The sequence below is a fragment of the Dendropsophus ebraccatus genome, chromosome 10 (assembly GCF_027789765.1).
Source record: "Dendropsophus ebraccatus isolate aDenEbr1 chromosome 10, aDenEbr1.pat, whole genome shotgun sequence".
Classification (NCBI taxonomy): Eukaryota; Metazoa; Chordata; class Amphibia; order Anura; family Hylidae; genus Dendropsophus; species Dendropsophus ebraccatus.
Window position 1 is genome coordinate 80,071,309 of NC_091463.1, and position 19,823 is coordinate 80,091,131.

At 41.9% G+C, this 19,823-nt stretch overlaps 1 protein-coding gene across 1 annotated transcript in view; it reads left to right on the forward strand.

Moving 5' to 3' along the window:
- LOC138766159 (leucine-rich repeat and fibronectin type III domain-containing protein 1-like protein) overlaps positions 1 to 19,823 on the forward strand; it is a 328,536-nt gene that overhangs the window by 135,062 nt on the left and 173,651 nt on the right. The gene's annotated exons all lie outside the window — the stretch shown is intronic.

The following is a 19,823-nucleotide window of genomic DNA, read 5'->3' on the forward strand; positions in this document are numbered from 1 at the left end:
TGGATACATTTGACATATGCGAAATGTGTAGTTGCAGTATTAATAACCCTTAACTTGTAATAATGCATCTTCCAAGAAAGGCATCAAGACCCCTTATTAAACTCAACAAATCTAAATTCTCAGCACCCTATGGTAGAATGTTCCTTAGAGAGTCCTTTCTACTAATGATGAAATCTTCTTCACACTGGATAGAGTGGAATGTGCTTGTTATGAGGCCCAGATATATAATCTCATAGACGGAGCTCTCTATTGGCTATTGATGAATTTGTTCATAGGGATTGGGTCAACCAGACAGATAGGATGAAAACAGGTCAAATCGGAGATCATGTCAAAATCTTGGGGGAGATTTATCAAACATGGTGTAAAGTGAAACTGGCTCAGTTGCCCCTAGCAGCCAATCAGATTCCACCTTTCGTTTTCCAAAGAGTCTGTGAGGAATGAAAGGTGGAATCTGATTGGTTGCTAGGGGCAACTGAGCCAGTTTCACTTTACACCATGTTTGATAAATTTTCCCTATAGGATGAAAACAGGGCAAATCGGAGATCGTGTGATAATCTTATGCCTATATGTATTGTTTATTTTTCTGCTGTGTGATTGGTAAATTACACCCAATCATTTACCAGTAAGGCTGGGTTCAAGCTCTCTTTTTGCAATCCGTTTTTTTCATCAGTTTTTGGTGGGAAAAAAACTGTTGCATTTGTGTGCATCTGTTTTGATCCGTTTTTCCATTCACTTACACTATAAGGCTATGTTCTCACTACGTATTTTTTGTAAAACTACAGCCGTTGTTGCACATTGCAACAATCGCCGTGATTATTACGAAAAAATATGTTACCTTGCCGTCTATGGGATCCCAGCCGGAGCGTATACACATGGTATACGTTCCGGCCGGGATCCCTAGCGGCGCCGCAAACAACTAACATGTCAGTGCACGCTATGGAGCAAGTGGCTCCGACCGCTCCGGTGCAGTGGGCAGTTCTGATGCCCAAAAGATCATCCGGCGGATACTGCAGTACCGGCCGGGATGATCTTTTCATGGAACGGCCAGTCTCTTACTATGTATGAACATAGCCTAAATAGACCGGATCAAAACACATCTGTTTTTTATGTAGCTAACCCTTTTTTTTTTTTTTGGACGTTAAAATAAACATATGCGTTTTGATCCTTTTTTTTTTTTGTTATAATGGTAGTCAATGGAAAAACGGATGCACACAAATGTATCCATTTTTCCATGTGGTATTTGGCACTGTTTGGGGGTATTAGGTGTTCTGCCGTTGAGGCACTGGCATATAGTATGTGTATTTTTTCTTTGATATTTTTGCTCAATGTATAGGTAACAATTGCCTTTATTTCTATATTTTACCAAGGAAAGTACTGTCTGGCAGCCAAGCGAGTTGTCAGTTGAGAGTTGTAGTTTTGCAACAGCTGGAAGGTGGCAGATTGGAAATCGAGTTATTATTAAACGTGTTATAGAAAAGTGGAGTAACAGTCGGCTTTTATAGGCGACCTTTGGTTCAGAGGGTAAAGACTGCAGCCCATATTTATTTATAATGGCACATATTACCCCATAAGGGTTGGAAAGAGTCATTGTGCAGGATTCTACCTTATTTATTAACAATGAAATACCTCCTAAAATATAGATATAGTTCGCTTGGACTCGGGCCATTTAGATAGAGAGTATAGATAAATAGAAAGATAGATAATAGATAGATAGATAGTAGATAGATAGATAGATGTTATCACATACACATACACAAGCTATGTACATGCCTTTGCTGCTCCTGGCGATAGTGATGGTGACGGCGATGTGCTGTGAAAGCGTGGTGGGAGCGCTGATGCATGACAAGACCAGCTGTTACCATTCCTATCATGTAATAGTTCTTATAGGAGTCAGCTACGACCTCTCGGGGTGGACAGAACCATGGAAACTAATACAATGGAAATAATGATTTCATCTATAGCATGGAGGATTAGGTTGTAAATGACAGCATAATGTCATCTATTCTGACTGCTATAGGAGAGGGTGGAAACCTGGCAAATGTCATCAATGTTTTCAAAATCCGCAACACCAGCATAAATGGCTGCGGATATGATATGGAAAATGCGTCTATTAATCGTATTGTAAAGTATCATTCAATGACTGCCGGCAAAGCGCTGAGAAAATGAATGTATCTGTCAGTCTCCATCAGCTGTAAGTGGCCTGATAGATGTCAGTCATGTCAGTGCCCGAATCAATGGATATATTGTGCAGGGGCTTTATACCAGATGACTATAAAATTTATGCAAAAAAAAAATAAAAAAAAATAAAAATGTTTGCTTTGTGGCAGCTGTAATGAGTGGGAGTGAAAGGATATAATACTGATAGAATTCCCCAGTGGGTCCGTCCCCCGGAGACCAGGGAGCTGTATATAGAGCTGCATCTATATTAGGGGGATTTCATATAAATGTCGGCTATTCATCCCCTCCTTACCTTCTGGAGATTAAAGGGGTACTCCGTTGAAAATCTTTTTTTTTTTTTTTTTTTTTAAATCAGCTGATTTCATTATATAGATTTGTAATTTACTTCTATTTAAAAATATTAAGTATTTCCATACTTATCAGCTGCAGGAAGTGGTGTATTCTTTCCAGTCTGACACAGTGCTCTCTGCTGCCACATCTGCCCGAGACAGGAACTGCCCAGAGCAGTAGAGGGTTTTCTATGGTGATTTGCTGCTGCTCTGGACAGTTCCTGTCTCAAACAGAGATGGCAGCAGAGAGCACTGTGTCAGACTGAATAGAATACACCACTTTCTGTAGAACATTCAGAAGCTGATAAGTATGGGAAGGCTTGAGATTTTTAAATAAAAGTAAATTACAGATCTGTATAACTTTCTGAAAGCAAAAAAAGATTTTGCCAGAGTTCCCCCTTTAATACTATATGTTTGTATGTGCAAATCTAGCAGACTTTATCTAGGTAATACAATAGAGCTATAATTCGTCAGAAAAGCATTTCGTTTTTTTAAAGCAAACATTTCTATTGAAATGTTTTTTTTTTTTTCTTAATACCTCCTCAGCATTGGTGCGGGGATCTTGGTGGCGCATCTCTTTTTTCAAAACACCACCCGGTCTCCATGCTTAATGACATTCTCTTCTTGTGCACTGAACTGGCTCTCTCCACCTGAGGTGGGCCCAGTGCCCCCAGTGTGATGACAACCCCTCCCCTCAGTGACACACCTCCTTCAGCAGGGCTGCGTCACCAAGTAGCCCACCTCCAGTGCATAGAGCCGGGCCAATGCACAAGAAGAAAATGGGGGCAAGCGTAGGAATCACTACCGATAAGGTACCAGAAAAAAAAATTCAAGTTTCCTTTAAAAAGGTTGCGTTTGGGGGCATAACATGACTTGTCTTCTACATTCAGGCTATGTTCAAACAACGTATGTTTTGGTAAAATCACGGCCGTTCTACAACGGCTGTGATTATTACGAAAATATACGTTGCCTCTCCATCTATGGGATCCTGGCCGGAGCATATTCGCAGTGTATACACTGTGGCCGGGATCCCTAGCGGCACCGCAAACACCGGACATGTCAGTTTTCAGTAAATAGCGGCTGCAGAAACCCATGTCAGTGCACAGTGTGGAGCGAGCGGCTCTGGCCGCTCACTCTATAGCGTGCAGTGGAGAGTTCTGATGCGGGCGTGCACTGATGCGCCCACATCAGAACTCTGTGGCTGCAAAGATCATCCATCCCGATACTGCAGTACTGGCCGGGTTGACCTTTTCAGAGACTGGCCGTTCCATGACCCGGCCGGGTCACAGAACGGCCGGTCTCTTACATAGTTTACACATAGCCTCAAAGTAAATAGATACTGGAGTGTGAGACCTATGTAAGACAGGGTACGGGCATCTTAATAATTTACTATTTGGACAGTCAGACTATTATACCTATATATAATACATATATATATAAATATTTTATTCCATTTATTTTGAAAGGGTGAAAAAAAAACACTTTATGTAAGGGAAAAAAATAATTTCTTTTCCCTGTAAAATGTATGGATTTTCCTTTACACTGTAGAACCTGCTAGGTGAGTTGACTTTGCGATCTCTTCGTTTTAATCTTTTTATTAGTTTTCCAAAATAAGCAGGTACATAAAGGTGTCATGTTCAATGGCGGAATCATAACAATATTATACAAAGTATAGGAGCTGTATATCTTACATGCCAGGCGCAGCACAATACATTACACAAAGACGGTGTGAGCTTTTCATTTTTCGGCATATAAGACTGAATTATGCCTCTAGGTAAAAAACTGGGACACCTTTTATACATTGCCTCTGGCAGGGCATCATAGGCCTGTACACAAGGCAGACCGGCAGCCTTCATAAGATTTGGTTGCCATGGAAACCCATCAAACTCTATGGGGGAGATTTATCAAGCATGGTGTAAACTCAAACTGGCTCAGTTGCCCCCAGCAACCAATCAGATTCCACCTTTCATTTTCCAAAGAGTCTGTGAAGAATAAAAGGTGGAATCTGATTGGTTGCTAGGGGCGACTGAGCCAGTTTCACTTTACACCATGTTGGATAAATCTCCCCCCTATAATCATATGGCTGCTTCCAGGATTCATGTGGCCCCAAAGCAAAAAACCTGTACATGGCCCCATAAATCCTGTATGCCCCACTCACCCAGCTTTACTGCATGCAAATGACATCACAGGTGCATCGAGGAGCTGGGAAAACACCTGGAGGGACTATGCCCGACCAGATGAGTATGAGTCCACTGGTTCAGGCAGGGCATTAATGTGAGTTGTTAACCACATTAGTGGGCTAGTACCATGGAGGCAGACCATGCTTTGCCAGGGTGAGCCCTCGGGCCCCCCAACTGCATGGGCCCTGTAGCAGTTGCATGGTCTGCCTCCATAGTAGCTACACCACTGGCTGCTTCAATCGGCATGGACCATGGCCTTCAAAAAGCTAGCCTTCACTCCCCACTTGTATCGGTGAGCCTTGATTGTGCATTACCCTTCGTCAATTGTCCTTCCTTTTGGTAGATACAAACTTCTAAAAACCAGCAACGTCCCTTAAGACTCGCCATTCTGGAGATACTCTGATCCAGTCACTTAGCCATCACATTTTGCCCCTCAAAGTCACTCTGATCCTTACCCTTGCCCATAAAGAACTGGCTTTTCACTTCCCGCCTTGTGTATCCCATCCTCTGAAAGGTGCCATTGTTAATGGATGATGGGTGTTATTCACCTCACCTGGTTTTAATATTATGGCTGATTGGTGTAAATATTCTCTATACTACGGTTGTTAAATTTGTTTTATTAAAACAGTGAGTGACCTTTTAACCATGCAATGATTTCTCACATTATCTGTAGTTACTAAGGGATAATGAGGATGTTTCTGTCCTGACAGGTTGGTGTGAATATTGTTTGCTTCCCTACAGAATTTATTTATAACCATCTCTTTTTTTTTAGGTGGTTGCACAGTTTTATAAAAAGAAGAAAAAAAACATTGCTGCCTTTGAAAAACAGCACCACACCTGTCCACAGGTTGTGTATGGTATTACAGCTCAGCCCAATTTACACCAACAGAACTTTAAAGGGGTACTCCAGCTAAAATAACATTTCTTTCAAATCCACTGGTGCCAGAAAGTGCCAGAGAGTTGTAATCAACTTCTACTAAAAAAAAAAACATGGTCTTCCAGTACTTATCTGCTGCTGTATGTCCTGCAGGAAGTGGTGTATTCTTTCCAGGTTAAAGAGCAGGAGATGTTTTCTGTTTCAATATATTTTATAAATTGTTTTGTTCAATAAGATTCTTATTTTAAGAATAAAAACACAATACAACAAATGGTGTAGCATTAAGATAAGAAAATATAAACGGAACAGCAAATAAAACATAGAAGTTATCATTTACGTAACTTACTCAAAGAAGATAGAACAAGTTTATGACTTGCTACTGCTCTGGACAGTTCTGGACATGAACAGAGGTGGCAGCAGAGAGCACTGTGTCAGACTGGGAAAAAAAAATACATAACTTCCTGCAGGATATGCAGCAGCTGATAAGTATTGGCAGACTGGAGATTTTTTAATAGAAGTAAATTACAAGTACCCCTTTAAAACCAGATATTGACCATGGACTGGTATAACAGTGTTACACATGGTTATATACCAATACCAATATATACCAATTTTCAAGAAACATGACGTTTAACACAATTCTCCCTGTAAACTTTGGCGGCTGCTGCGCAGAGGGATTAGGGGGCTGGGCAATGTTCCAGCAAAGATGGGCAACCTAATAACCTAATCATACCTATGGGCAACCTAATAACCTATCATACCTATCAGTACACCAAAAAGCCAACTTGGCGTAATTCTGCACTAATTCTGCGTAATTCTGTACTAAAATACAAGGCTCAGATATTCTTTCCACACCATGACCACATATACTGTATGTTTTGTAAAGGCCAATATAACAGATATTCCCCTATACAGTCATATAGCAGTACATACTGGTATTATATAGGAGTTCTGCAGACCATATAAGTGCTACAGCTACATCTAGTAACTCATGGTGACGTCTTCTCTGATCAGAGTTGTTCTCTTTCTCTTTTCTTCTCAGAAAAACTTTTTCTTATAAAAACTTTTTCCAAATGTGACTCATTTCTGCACAGTATGGTACCCCATTAGTGTATTCTGTCTTTATGCACTCCCCCATATAGTTATAATGCCCCATGTGCCATGTTTTTGTGTGTTTTGCAATTTCAGCCATATCAACATGCTCCTGCCTAGTGTGAATGGTGTTGTAGGAGAGCTGACCAAATTTGTCTTTTTGCCATGTGCCATAGTAATGATTCCCCCTGCTTTCCCCCATATAGTAATAATGCCCCCTGCTGTGTCTTCATATAGTAGCTATACCCCCTGCTGTGCCTCCATATAGTAATAATGTCCCCTGCTGTTCCCCCATATAGTAATAATGTCTCCTGCTGTGTCCCCATACAGTAATAATGTCTCCTGCTGTGTCCCCATACAGTAATAATGTATCCTGCTGTGTCCCCATACAGTAATAATGTCTCCTGCTGTGCCTCCATATAGTAATAATGTCCCCTGCTGTTCCCCCATATAGTAATAATGTCTCCTGCTGTGTCCCCATACAGTAATAATGTCTATTGCTGTGTCCCCATACAGTAATAATGTATCCTGCTGTGTCCCCATACAGTAATAATGTCTCCTGCTGTGCTGCCATATAGTAATAATGCCCCCTGGGCCCTCCATATACTAATAATGTTCCCTGCTGTGCCTCCATATAGTAATAATGCCCCCTGTGCCCTCCATATAGAAATAATGTTCCCTGCTGTGCCTCCATATAATAGCCATGACCCCTGCTGTGTACTCCATATAGTATTATTCCCCCTGCTGTGCCCCCATATAGTAATAATGCCCCTGCTGTGCCTTCATATAGTAGCTATCCCTCCTGCTGTTCCTCCATATAGTAAAAATGTCTCCTGCTGTGCCCCCATATAGAAATAATGTCCCTGCTGTGCCTCCATATAGTAATAATGCCCCCTGTGCCCTCCATATAGTAATTATGTCCCTTCTGTGCCCCCATACAGTAGTAATGCCCCCCCACGGTGGTGGTGGTGGGTGGATCTGCTATGATTTGGAAGGTGAGGCAGACTTCCTGGGTCAGAGTACAGTGCTGTAGACCCCGCTACGCAGACCATGCCCCTCCTCCACTCCCCCTCCCACCCAGTATAGGGAGCTCTTACACCAAAGCAATGCTCTTAAACCAAGTCACAATTTTGAAAAACTGTGAGCTCTTAGGGTGCGTTTACACAGAAAGATTTATCTGACAGATTTTGGAAGCCAAAGACAGGAATGGATTTGAAAAGAGGATAGATCCCAGTCTTTCCTTTATGACCTGTTCCCTGTTTATAGTCTGTTCCTGGTTTTGGCTTCAAAGATCTGTCAGATAAATCTACCTGTGTAAACGCACCATTAAACCTAAACACTCTTAAACCAAGTTACTCTTTAACCAAGGTACCACTGTAGTTATAATGCCCCCCTTTACCCCAATAGAAAAATAATAATAATAATATTCACCTAGTCTGGGTTCCCATGTCAAATGGAGTGGGTCTTACTTAAAGGGATTATTGGGAGTATTTACAACATTCAGCACTGTTAGTATTACTCATAATATAAGTGACTAAGTGTCAGCATCTCACTTCAGTCATCCTACCAGCGTGCTTTGCTGATGCTGAAACAAGATTCCTCGCGAGGCACTAAGCACAGCAAAATCTACATTGTCTGCGGCCATGATTACCCTACAGTACACATTTATGTAACCAGTTACTTACTGGTGGCCGCACCACAAAGGATTCCGTGACTAATATATCAGGTAGATTGGTATTGCCAGTAAAAGCCATAATAGGTTTTCTTGTTGCTTCCTCAGATAACAATAGGTCACTTTTTATTATGTGCCAATTATTTCTAATGGCTGCTCGGATGTTGTTACCCGTAGCACTAGGACAAAAAAGAGAGAAGACCGACTTCTTGATGTTTTTAGTTTTTTTTTTTATTTGTTTTGTTTTTTTATGCCCTGTAATAACTGTGAGTGCATGCTTTCTTTTAATCATCTTTAATCAATCCTAAATAGACAATCCCTTAAAGGGGTACTGCATTTTATATACTTTTATCCTCCAGAATACTCTGTTCATTTACATGTACCTTATAATTTGTTGTATTACCATTAAAGGGGTACTCTGGAGGGAAATAAATTTAAGAAGAAAGTTATATAGATTTTTAAATTGCTTCTTTTTTAAAATCTCCAGTTTTCCAGTACTTATCAGCTGCTGTATGTCCTGCAGGAAGTGGTGTATTCTTTCCAGTCTGACACAGGGCTCTGTCTGCTGCCCCTGTCCATGTCAGGAACTGTCCAGAGCAGTAGCAAATTCCCATAGAAAACCTCTCCTGCTCTGGACAATTCCTGTCACGGACAGAGGTGGCAGATGAGAGCACTGTGTCAGACTGAAAAATATACACCACTTCCTGCAGGACATACAGCAGCTGCTAAGTACTGGAAGACTTAAGATTTTTTTAAAGAAATATTTCAAAATCTGTATAACTTTCTGAGACCAGTTATTTTGAAAAATAAATAAATAAAAAATTTCTCTAGAGTACCCTTTAAAAGGGAACCTGTCACCCCAGGCAGCCTCACCGAACCCACCCCACCCCCGGGCGGGGCCCCATATACATAAACGCTCATGCATGTCCTGCACCCAGTGCCGGTCCTGCTGCGGAGATCTGGCTGTCCGCCCATCTGCTCACTCAGTATGCAAATGAGCAGAGATGAGTCCGATAGCCATAGGAAATCGCTGCTCCAGTGATTTCCTATGGCCGTCGGACTCATCTCAGCTTATTTGCATATTGGCCTTGTAGATGAGTCAACGGCCAGATCTCCGTGGCGGGAGCGGGTATGTATGCGGGGCCCTGTCCAGATATGGGGTGGGTTTGGGGGGCTGCCCAGGGTGACAGGTTCCCTTTAACTCTCATAAATCATAGAAGCTACCTAAATGATTTCTTCACATGACTAGAGCGAAAACTATTATATCTCAATAAAGAATTAGTAGCTTTTGGTTTGCTACATCCTTTCGTTAAAAAAATTACCATTAGCCGCATAAACCTCACCTTCTGAGTTCCAAAATGACTGAAACTGCTGCTCTTCCGATCCTCCATAAATTGACAGAATTGAGTACGTGTCCCTGACCACACAATGAGAACGTCGTCGATGTAACGCATGTATAATTGCAGACGACATAAAAACACATTATCAACATAGTAGATCAAGATTACCTCAGCGCAGCATGAAGGACGCGCGAAACAGCCGTAGGCTTATGTCCAAATCCCATGCCTGAATAAAGAAGTGGATCATGAATACACGGTGAGCGCTCTGCTTTTCTTGTTCTCGATGCAACTTGTAGCGAATTGTCCTACAAAGGGAGTTGGAGGACATCTGCCCTATAGTCCTCTCTATATTACGGCCCTGTCTATAACATCTTTATTCAGAATACTTTTCAGTCTGTAGTTTTGTCGCATAACCTTGGTTTATTGGATTCGTACAAGTTTTAAGTAGCTCAAATGTCAACTTTGTATCTTTTTTATCCGATTATATCAGGTGGTTCTAAAGCTTCCCCCGCTCTTCATCTGTAGAACACTTAGATCCAACTTCTCGAAAGTTGTATATTTGCTCTAGAATCCTTTTCTAACTCATCAAACATCCCTTGAAGTTTTCCGGAACGCCATCTTGTTTCATTAAACGTCTCTAGAGCTTTGTGTCATCTCCAGAACTCTCTGCCTTGTTTCATAAAACTTCCATAGAGTTACGTATCTCTTTTGAAACCCCTGGCTTTGCCTTGTTAGTTTTTCATCTAGTTTCTCGACCTTTACTCTCTTGCTGAAAACACGGCTTACTCTTGTTATCTTCCTCACCTGAGCGTCACTGATGCTTTTTAACTTCCATCCACTTTGATGTAATCTACCATCACATACCTCTGACACTTGTCACTCTTACTGTAGAATAGAACGTCTTTTGGAGATAGATGGAGCCTTCATTTTTAAATGAACAGAGCTATATAAAAACCATAGATTTTTCTAACTACATAAGGTATATGCACGCTCTGTAGGGTGCAAAAGTGTCAAAAAAAAATTGAGGCTAAATGAAACAGTTGCCAAAATCTTAACGTTTGCTTTAAGATGAGATCTTTTCATGTTTCACCTCATTTGCCCTTGTATTTTCTTAAAAGCAGCAAAACCTAGGTCAGCTGCGATTTTGGTGCATAAAAATTGCTAAGAAGTAATAAAACTATTTAAAAAATCTTGTAAGTTAACCTTTTCTAAATTTCCTGTTTGTTGTTGCAATTGTTAAAGTGGGTTTGCCAATTTAAAGGAAACGTCCAGGCAGGTACTTTTTTTTTTTTTTAAACTTAGCAGTGAGGGGTGGGTGGAAAAAATAACACGGACACACCTCCCTGGATCCAGCACTGGTGTCCGCAGTCAGCCGCTCCAGTCCTCGATCAATAGCCGTTTCCTTATGTAGAGACAGGACCTGGGTCGTAATCAGGCCCGCTCAACCAGTCAGCGGCAGAGGCAGGATACCGCTACAGCTGCTAACTGGCTAAGTGGGCCTGGAACATCACGTCCCAGGTCCCGTCTCTACACCAGGGAGCAGCTAGAGACCAGAGCGGCAGACAGCTGGTGCCAGTGCTGGGTTCGGGAAGTTATATTTACGTTATTATTTTGCCCCTGCTTCTGCTTTAAAGGGGTTATCCAGCGCTACAAAAACATGGCCACTTTTCCCCCTACTGTTGTCTCCAGGTCAGGTGTGGTTTGCAATTAACTCCATTTACTTCAATGGAACTGAGTTTCAAAACCCCACCCAATCTGGAGACAGTAGGGGAAAAGTGGCTATATTTTTGTAGCGCTGGATAACCCCTTTAAACTTGCTCGTCCCTTATCCACAGGATAGGGGACAAAAATGAGATTGCAGGGATCTCTAGATCGGTGCCCCGGCGAGACCCTCAACTCCACAATTTCTTTCATTTTCTATGGAGCCATCGGAAAGAGGCGAGCTGTCATTGGTCTATTTATAATAAAGGAGCCGGGGTGCTGATTTAGAGATGCTTGGGGCACGGAGGTTGGACCTCCTGCAATGTCAGACTTGTTCCCTATCCCGTGGATAGGGGACAAGTAAATTTAAATTAGCAATACGCTTAAAGTGTTCCATATAATGTTAGGCCATAGTTGAATTTCACTTAATAATAGAGAAAACATAAGTTTGATTGACTTGTATTGTGTATCTATACTAGATCGATAGTTCGGTAGGACTCTGTCAGGTTTACCTAAATCGGGATAAGCACCAAACTGAAATTTTACCTGTCACTTTAAAAAAACTTTTGATGTGACCTGTATCTAGATGGAGGTATTGTTATGTTACAATAAGTTACATGTTGCTAATTGTTTTATTGGTGTTTATTGGGAGGACTGGTGGGCATGTGGCTGCACCACCTCCAGGCTTTCGGAAAATAAAGAATTAAAAAAAAAAACTTTTGATGTGGTAGAGGCGTGACCAAATTTTGGTTAGTTGACATCTGATTAGTAAGATCCTGACTGATCATTAGAATGAGCAAGGAGAGAAGTTCAAACAGATCAGCATTGTACAGATGAGCATTTAGACCTGGACCAGTCAAAACTTTTGACACATCTTTACGACGTAACAAAGGTTTAGGATCCAAACGGCACTGTGGTACTAGGTCTATGAATTGGTAGATAGTTGTGGGGTTGCACGCTAGAGTGTCAGCTATCCCAGTACTGACCGATATAGCATATAAGATGAAGGAGTCCAACAACATCCCGAATTCAGTCAATTTTCTTCAGTTTTATTGCATATCCAATGTTTCGACCCCAGTGGGTCATATGTATGCTTGATCAAGACCCATTGGGGTTGAAACGTCACTGTTGTGCTCTCCATCAAAAGTTTTTGAAAGTGACAGTGCCTATAAAAAAAGTTAATCTGCCATGTTTGATTTTCTTGGTTATTGTTCATGAAGAAGTAATATAGAACTTTAAGGATTATTCCTCCTAAACAATAGATCTGTTTTCCATCAATAAATCCCCAGAAAAGGCCACAGATCAAGTCAAAGATTAATCAGTGATCTGTTGTTTTAACCTACAATATAGTCATCCAAAACGACAACCTTGGCAGAGCCACCGTGAATGATGAGTCAGTCTCAAAACCGCCGTCTAAAATTCCTTATGTATAACCATAGAAATAGAAAGATACTTCTCTCCAAGCTCCCATTAGTGTTGATGCACCGTCATTACATTTTACGATAAGATAATGTCCCGTGATAAAGCTCTTGAATGTGAATGTGAACGCTTGGCCCAATGGCCTGTGATGGTACAATGTGCTGGTGTTATTTCTGTTGGGACATTTTGTCACCGCAATGAGACAACAGATGGAGGAAGTGAACTGTTCTTTTGATGATAGATTTGCTCGAAAATTCAGCATACGTTGTCACGGCAGGTGTCAGATATGGTTCGGTTATGTTAAGGGGGAGATGAATAGTTGTTCATTTTATTATCCTTCACCATTTACAGTACATTTTTAGAGAACATAAATCACAATTTTGAGCATATATTTAGGTACTTGTAAATACACAGCCTTTTGCGAGAGACACTAGAAAGGTTCACCTGCGTTCTGTATGAAATGGGAAATGGGTGGTCCATGTGTAGAAAATTAATTTTCAAATACCCTACCAGGGAATGGCAGGATAGTCATCTCTTGGCCTGAGTACAAAGACGTTATAAAGAGTGTCTCCTGCTCTGGAGGACCAGTCCTGTCCTATAGTACACAAACAGCCCATTGTTGTAATGCATAATTGCTCCTGTGGTGGCGCTGTATGAAAACACATATTGCTAGATTTCCCCAAGTATTATTGTTGATCACCGGTTATTCCAGCAGGGGGACACTTTGGGATCGGTTTATTTTCAAGGGACCCTTGTAACAAGTAGAAATTGTCATAAAGTGGGGACCCTTAGAACAGACTTAGCAGGTTGCTTGGTGCAGACAGGGTAGACTTTTGGTTTTCTTTTATGATGTATATGGGGCCATCAATATGTCGTTTTCCATCCCAAGGGTATGTGAACACTACAGAATATCCGCTGAGACTTCAAGGGTATTTCGCCACGCGGCCTCTGCTTGAAGCTCCGACCGTCCAATAGGCTTAATGATATTTGCCGGTGAATTCCACCATCCACCCAAAGAATTGACATGTCAATTCTTTGGGTGGACAGCGGAATTTGCGGGAAAATATAATTGAGTCTATAGGATGGGCGGAACTTCAAGTGGAGGCCGCATGGCGGAATCTTCTTGAAGACTCCGTGGATATTCTGTAGTGTTCACATACCCTGAAGAATACACAACAGACCATTGTTTGAGGCTATCCTATAGAGATAACACTGGTGGAAATTCCTAGTGGATTGACAATGTGTATATTAGGGCTCCTTGCTGCCAGTCACTAATGGCATTGCATCCCCTTGCATTAAGCACCACTGTGGAGCAGCCCAGGATGTAGTTAGCTTGTGTTCACCTCTGCTTTTAACCATTTCCATTTCATAAATGGCAACTTACATAAGTAATATATTGCTAAAAGAGAACAAATATTATAAGCACAGGGTAGGAGAAACTTTAAAAGTTGGTTGTATATAGAGGCTGCTGTATTAAAGCTTTCAGCAGGGTTCAAGGTACCGCGGAGACATTGAGCACAACAACAAGTGAATACCAGGAAGATCTTGAATGGCATTAGAAAATGTTATCACATTGGAAATATAGGAGTCATTTACAACAATTTCTGGCAATTCGACTTGTCAAAAGAAATGATTGTGTCTATGGTACTAAAACCTATCCAGGCACAAAAAAGTAAATCTTCCGAACTGGTAGGAAAATGTGCTCTACTTCTTTTACAAGGGCTTAAAATGGATTTTATGGGCAAAATATTTTTTTTATCATGTAGTGGGTTGTAGGGATGGTCCGAACCTGGTTCGGGTCGGGTTCGTACGAACCCGAACCTTCGGAAACGATTCCCGCTGTCTGCCCTCTCCGTGGAGAGGGTGGATACAGCTAGAGGACCACATGGAAAACTGGGATCCAGGTGGTCCTCCCGCTGTATCAACCCGCTGCACGGAGCGGGCAGACAGCGGGAATCTGATGCCGAGCTTTGGGGTTCATACAAACCCGAATCTCGGCAGGTTCGGACCATCCCTAGTGGGGTGCATAAAACAATTAAAAAAAAAAAAAAAGCATACTCACCTGCCCTGATACTTCACAGCTGCTGGTCTCTTTATTTATCTAGTTAATGGTCTGTTTACACAACGCGATAATTTGCCCAATTGGTCGTTTAAAAATTTTGAAGCTGTGATTTGGTTTTTCTAACGATCAGCGAACTAATCGTTAGAAAAATCGTTATTGCGATCGTTTTTAGGATCTGTTAAGCCCATCTCATACATAGGGTGAATCTTTGTCAGACTGTTTACATAAAGCGATCTGCAAATTTTTAGCCAACGACGCTTTTAGAACATGTTGAAAGATCAAAATGAACGATTTCTCGTTTGTTGCTTGACCGTTCGCTGTGTTTACACGAGACGATTATCGCTCAAATGCAATTGTTATTGCGAAAATTCGAACGATAATTGTTCCGTGTAAACTCAGCATTACGGAGACATTTCATTTCTGCAGGAAATGCTCACTTAGCCAATACCTGGGCCAAATTTCCTGCACAAACTAGATGTCATTGGAATTTGGAAAAATCGGTGGCCAAGAAACCTCAAAACAGCAGCTACAGGAGATCATTGTGTAGTTGAGATTTTTTTTTTAATTATGGAATATTATTCATTAAGATACATTGAACATGCTGATTGTGGTTTATCAGCACAAACTTGACCCCCCCCCCACCCCAAAAAAAAAATAAAAATAATATAAGATAAATTACTTGTGTTCTCATGAGCATTTCCTTTAAAATCCCCATCAATCCAGGAAAAGAAGTGGTCGCCGATTTAGCTCTGTGGTCCAGCTCATGTTATTCTCTGTACAGGAGGTTCTCAGGAAACCCAACTGTGCATGGAACTATAGCCATCCCTACCCACTTAATTGGGCAACACTGTTCAGGAAAGACATTGAAGAGGTTGCAGCTCTAAGCTGAGGTTTCTTCATTCTCAGGACTGATGGTATTCTTAGTGAGATAGGACAAACCAGGCTTCACATGATAGTCCCCATCTGTACACCCTATGGAGGTATATATCTATTTTATCAGGAATTCTTGCATGTTGGGGCAAAATCTAATCAATGAATAATTTGAGATAAATTACAGATATGATAAATAGATCTGGTATATTAAAAGGGACTTCTTAAAGGGAATTTGTCATCTCTTATTAGCTACAGACATCATCGGAATGTAAATTACACAAACCAGTGCCATAGTACTTGATTTTTTTTTTTTAACTTTATTCACTTGGTGCAAGTGTCCAAAAGGTGGGCCCGGCCACTTAAGTGTCACACCACTTACTATGTCTTGTTTACTTTATCTATTCATCCGGTAACATTATTTATTATCAATCCAATGACATCTATATATATTGTAAATGGGAGCTTCTAACCTGCTGATAGTTTCTCTTTGTATCATGGTCAAATAGTACTTACTACTCCACATTTGGCTGTTTCTAGACTTACCCTAACCCAGTCTTTACCAGTCTAGTGGGTGCTCTGACTCAACGCCTTTCTCTTCTGGGTAGATGGCTGGCGTAGTCAGAAAAGAAGCCAACACTCCAGCCTGAAGAACAGGCAATGTCTAAGGACGTTATAAGCCTGGATTGTGTGTGTATTAAAGACTATAGTTGTATGAATTGGACCATAGAGCTGGCGTCCTTGTCTTGTTTGTCAGTCCAGCATATAAGCTGCCTTATGGGCATCAGGCTCCGAAGCTTGTGCCGCTTACATTGGACGAGCTTGAGGACTTGGAACAGAAACATTTCAAAGTAAAACCTCATGGAATATTAAAGTCGGCTAATAGTGGTTACAGGCGTGAAGTTTCTGCCTCGGCGGCAGAACAGGCGGCGTTCCTCATCACTCTAATTTCCGTAGCTCCTGCTCTTCTTGTCCTGATATCTCCCAGACCCGACCGTTCTCTCGCTGCCTTGTTAGAGCGATATAAAAAATACGGTGGCAATAATAGGCTGAGATTTTGTGCAGGTGGCAGGAAGCCAAAGCACAATGCACCAGACCTGCAATCCATCATGGACCTCACATTTTGGATTTCACAATCCCTAACTAAGAAGAGATACAGACAAGGACGTTAGTACCGTACCTCTTCCTGTACTCGGGGGACCAGGCTCCGTTTACCCTTATGTCCACAGTCTCTCTGCTGACTCTTATAATTCTCTTCAGTGATGAACGGCACACAGTTTAGAGGGATTAATGGAAATGGCTGGGACTATTCTTTCAGGCTGAGCCGCTTGGCATGACATGTTACTCTGTTCATTAAGGTAATTGTATGTGCTGGGGACACGGTACACTGTTATACCAGACGTCTCAGGTTAAAGGATCAGTCATTTTTCCATGGGGTACAACTACTGGACAGTAGGCAATGATATCCAAAGATTAGAGAATCACTATATTTTATGGTGACCTTGGAGCCTATTAGCTAACACTGCGGTCTAGATACGTCCCACATATACAATGATGGCAGCAAAGATTATAATGCAAATTAACATGCCGAAGAAATAAAGCTGCAACAACTCACCATAAAGTGCAGATTTATTAGTGTACAAACCGCCGGATGCCAGCATACAGGTTAGGTCAATACATAGCAGGTGCGCCCCACTGAGGCTACAGCTGTTTCGAGCATGTGCGCTTCATCTAGCCTCGTAGTACATGAAGCGCACATGCGCAAAATGGCTGTAGACCCAGCGTTTTAGACACTTATAAATCTGCACTTTCATGGTGAGTTGCCTCAGCTATATTTATTCTGGATGTGCTATGATCGTATGGCAGAGCACCACCAATAGCAGTGCCATAGTGTCCATGAATCCAAGCAGCACTGGGCTCAATCCTATCTTCCAAACAGGGGCGATACTAGAAATGGCTGGGCCCCATAACAGACTTTTGATTGGGCCCCCACCCCCAACTGACCACTAAGCAGTCAAGTGTAGTCAAGAGAGCTTGCAGTTAATAGGGACATTTGCAATATTCTCAGGAGTTTACCAAGGTAGCACGAAAGCTTGCAGTGCGAAAGCTTGCTTATCTTTAAAGGACAAGTGCCATGAAAAACTTTTTCGCAGTAATTGAAGCACATTACAAAGTTATATAACTCTGTAATGTGCTTCAATCACCTATCTGCCTCCCTTCCCTGTCTTTTCCCCCCTCCACCCCCCACCAGGAAGTGTCCTGACTCACACAGACCTGATTACTGTCGTCACCGTCACCAGGCAGCTCCTTCTTGTGAGGATGAGTCATCAGCAGGAGGGCTGCTCTAGCTCCTGTTACACCAGCCTCCCCCTCCCCTCCTTGTCAGGTGACTCTGCTTGCTCAGCTTATCTTCTCTAGTGACATGACTCCTTCACTGAGTCCACGGCAGCAGGAGAGAGGGGATGAGGGGAGGGGGAGAGAGGGTATGAGGGGAGGGGGGAGCTGCCTATGTGCCGGAGTCTGAGGGAAGATAAGCAAGTGAGATGTGACAAGTGATGGCTTGCAGTTGTTCAGCCAATGGGAGCTGAGCAAGCCTGTCACCTGACAAGGCAGGGGAGGGGGGAGGCTAGTGTAACAGGAGAAGGAGCTGAGAATAGAGCTTGGTGATGGTGACGACAGTAATCAGGTCTGTGTGAGTCAGGACACTTCCGGGTGGGGGGTGGAGGGGGGAAAAGACAGGGAAGGGAGGCAGATAGGTGATTGAAGCACATTACACAGTTATATAACTTTGTAATGTGCTTCAATTACTGCGAAAAAGTTTTTCATGGCACTTGTCCTTTAAAGGGGAACTTCACAGATTTTTTTTTTCTTTCAAATCAACAGGTGTCAGAAAGTGCCAGAGATTTGTAATTTACTTTAATTAAAAAAATTTCATGTTTTCCAGTACTTATCAGCTGCTGTATGTCCTACATATCTACAGCAGCTAATAACCTGAAAGAATAGATTTAAAATGCAAAATGAGTAAGGGCCGTATTACAGGGCCCAATATTCCGGATAAGTGAGCCTATTGCACAGCTTGATAATCATGCAGCATGAGCTGTTTATAAATAATGATGTCCGTGCAGCCCTTGCCTTTAAGTGTAAAGTAATAAGCTTTATACATACTTTTCAATGCCCCCCCCCCCCCGATGTTCTTCTAGCTTCTGCCCGCTCCCAACAGCCATTGCTGAAACTTTAGAGCCAGTCTCTGAAGTGACAGGCCACTCACTAGACGAGACAGTGATTGGCTGAGCTGCCTGTCACTTCAAAGCTTCACTGGTGGGGCGCAGGCAGAAGTGAGGAGAACACCGGAAGTGTGGACAGGTATGTATAATGTTTCTTATATTTTCTTTACACAATGTGCGCCCGTCAGCCGATGATTTTTAGATAGGACCAAAAGACCCAATCAGCAGATGATCAGCCTGATTCTGCAGATTATTGCTCTGTGTAATCGAGCCCTAAGTGTTGTAAGGTATGTCTGAAATCAATTTGTGTTCATTTGTGTTTTATTTTTTTCTACTTTTATCAAATGTTTACACCTTTTTATTGTTATTTAACATTTATTTTTATTTTTCACATTTTATTTTACTTTTTTTTTTTTTACTATGGCGTAAACAGGTTAGCAGGGGACACATTTCTGTTTACAGTGATCAGCACAGACAGGCATAGAAGCAGGAATTCTCCTTCTCTGCATTTCTTCTGCAGTTTCTCTGCTGGAGGAAGATAAGAGCGCTGCATTGATGGGTTTTTAGTGACATGAAGCTGATTATTTCGCTTCCCTGTCACAGAAGAGGATCGGGCTGTCAGTGTGACTGCCTGATCCTGCCGATGGATCTCCAGGCTGGAGCATACAGACCAACTCATTTATCATACATGGTGTAAAGTGAAACTGGCTCAGTTGCCCCTAGCAACCAATCAGATTCCACCTTTCATTTTCCAAAGAGTCTGTGAGGAAGGAAAAGTGGAATCTGATTGGTTGCTAGGGGCGACTGAGCCAGTTTTACTTTACACCATGTTTGATAAATCTCCCTCAAGGAGTTCATTTACACGGGCTGGTCATTATG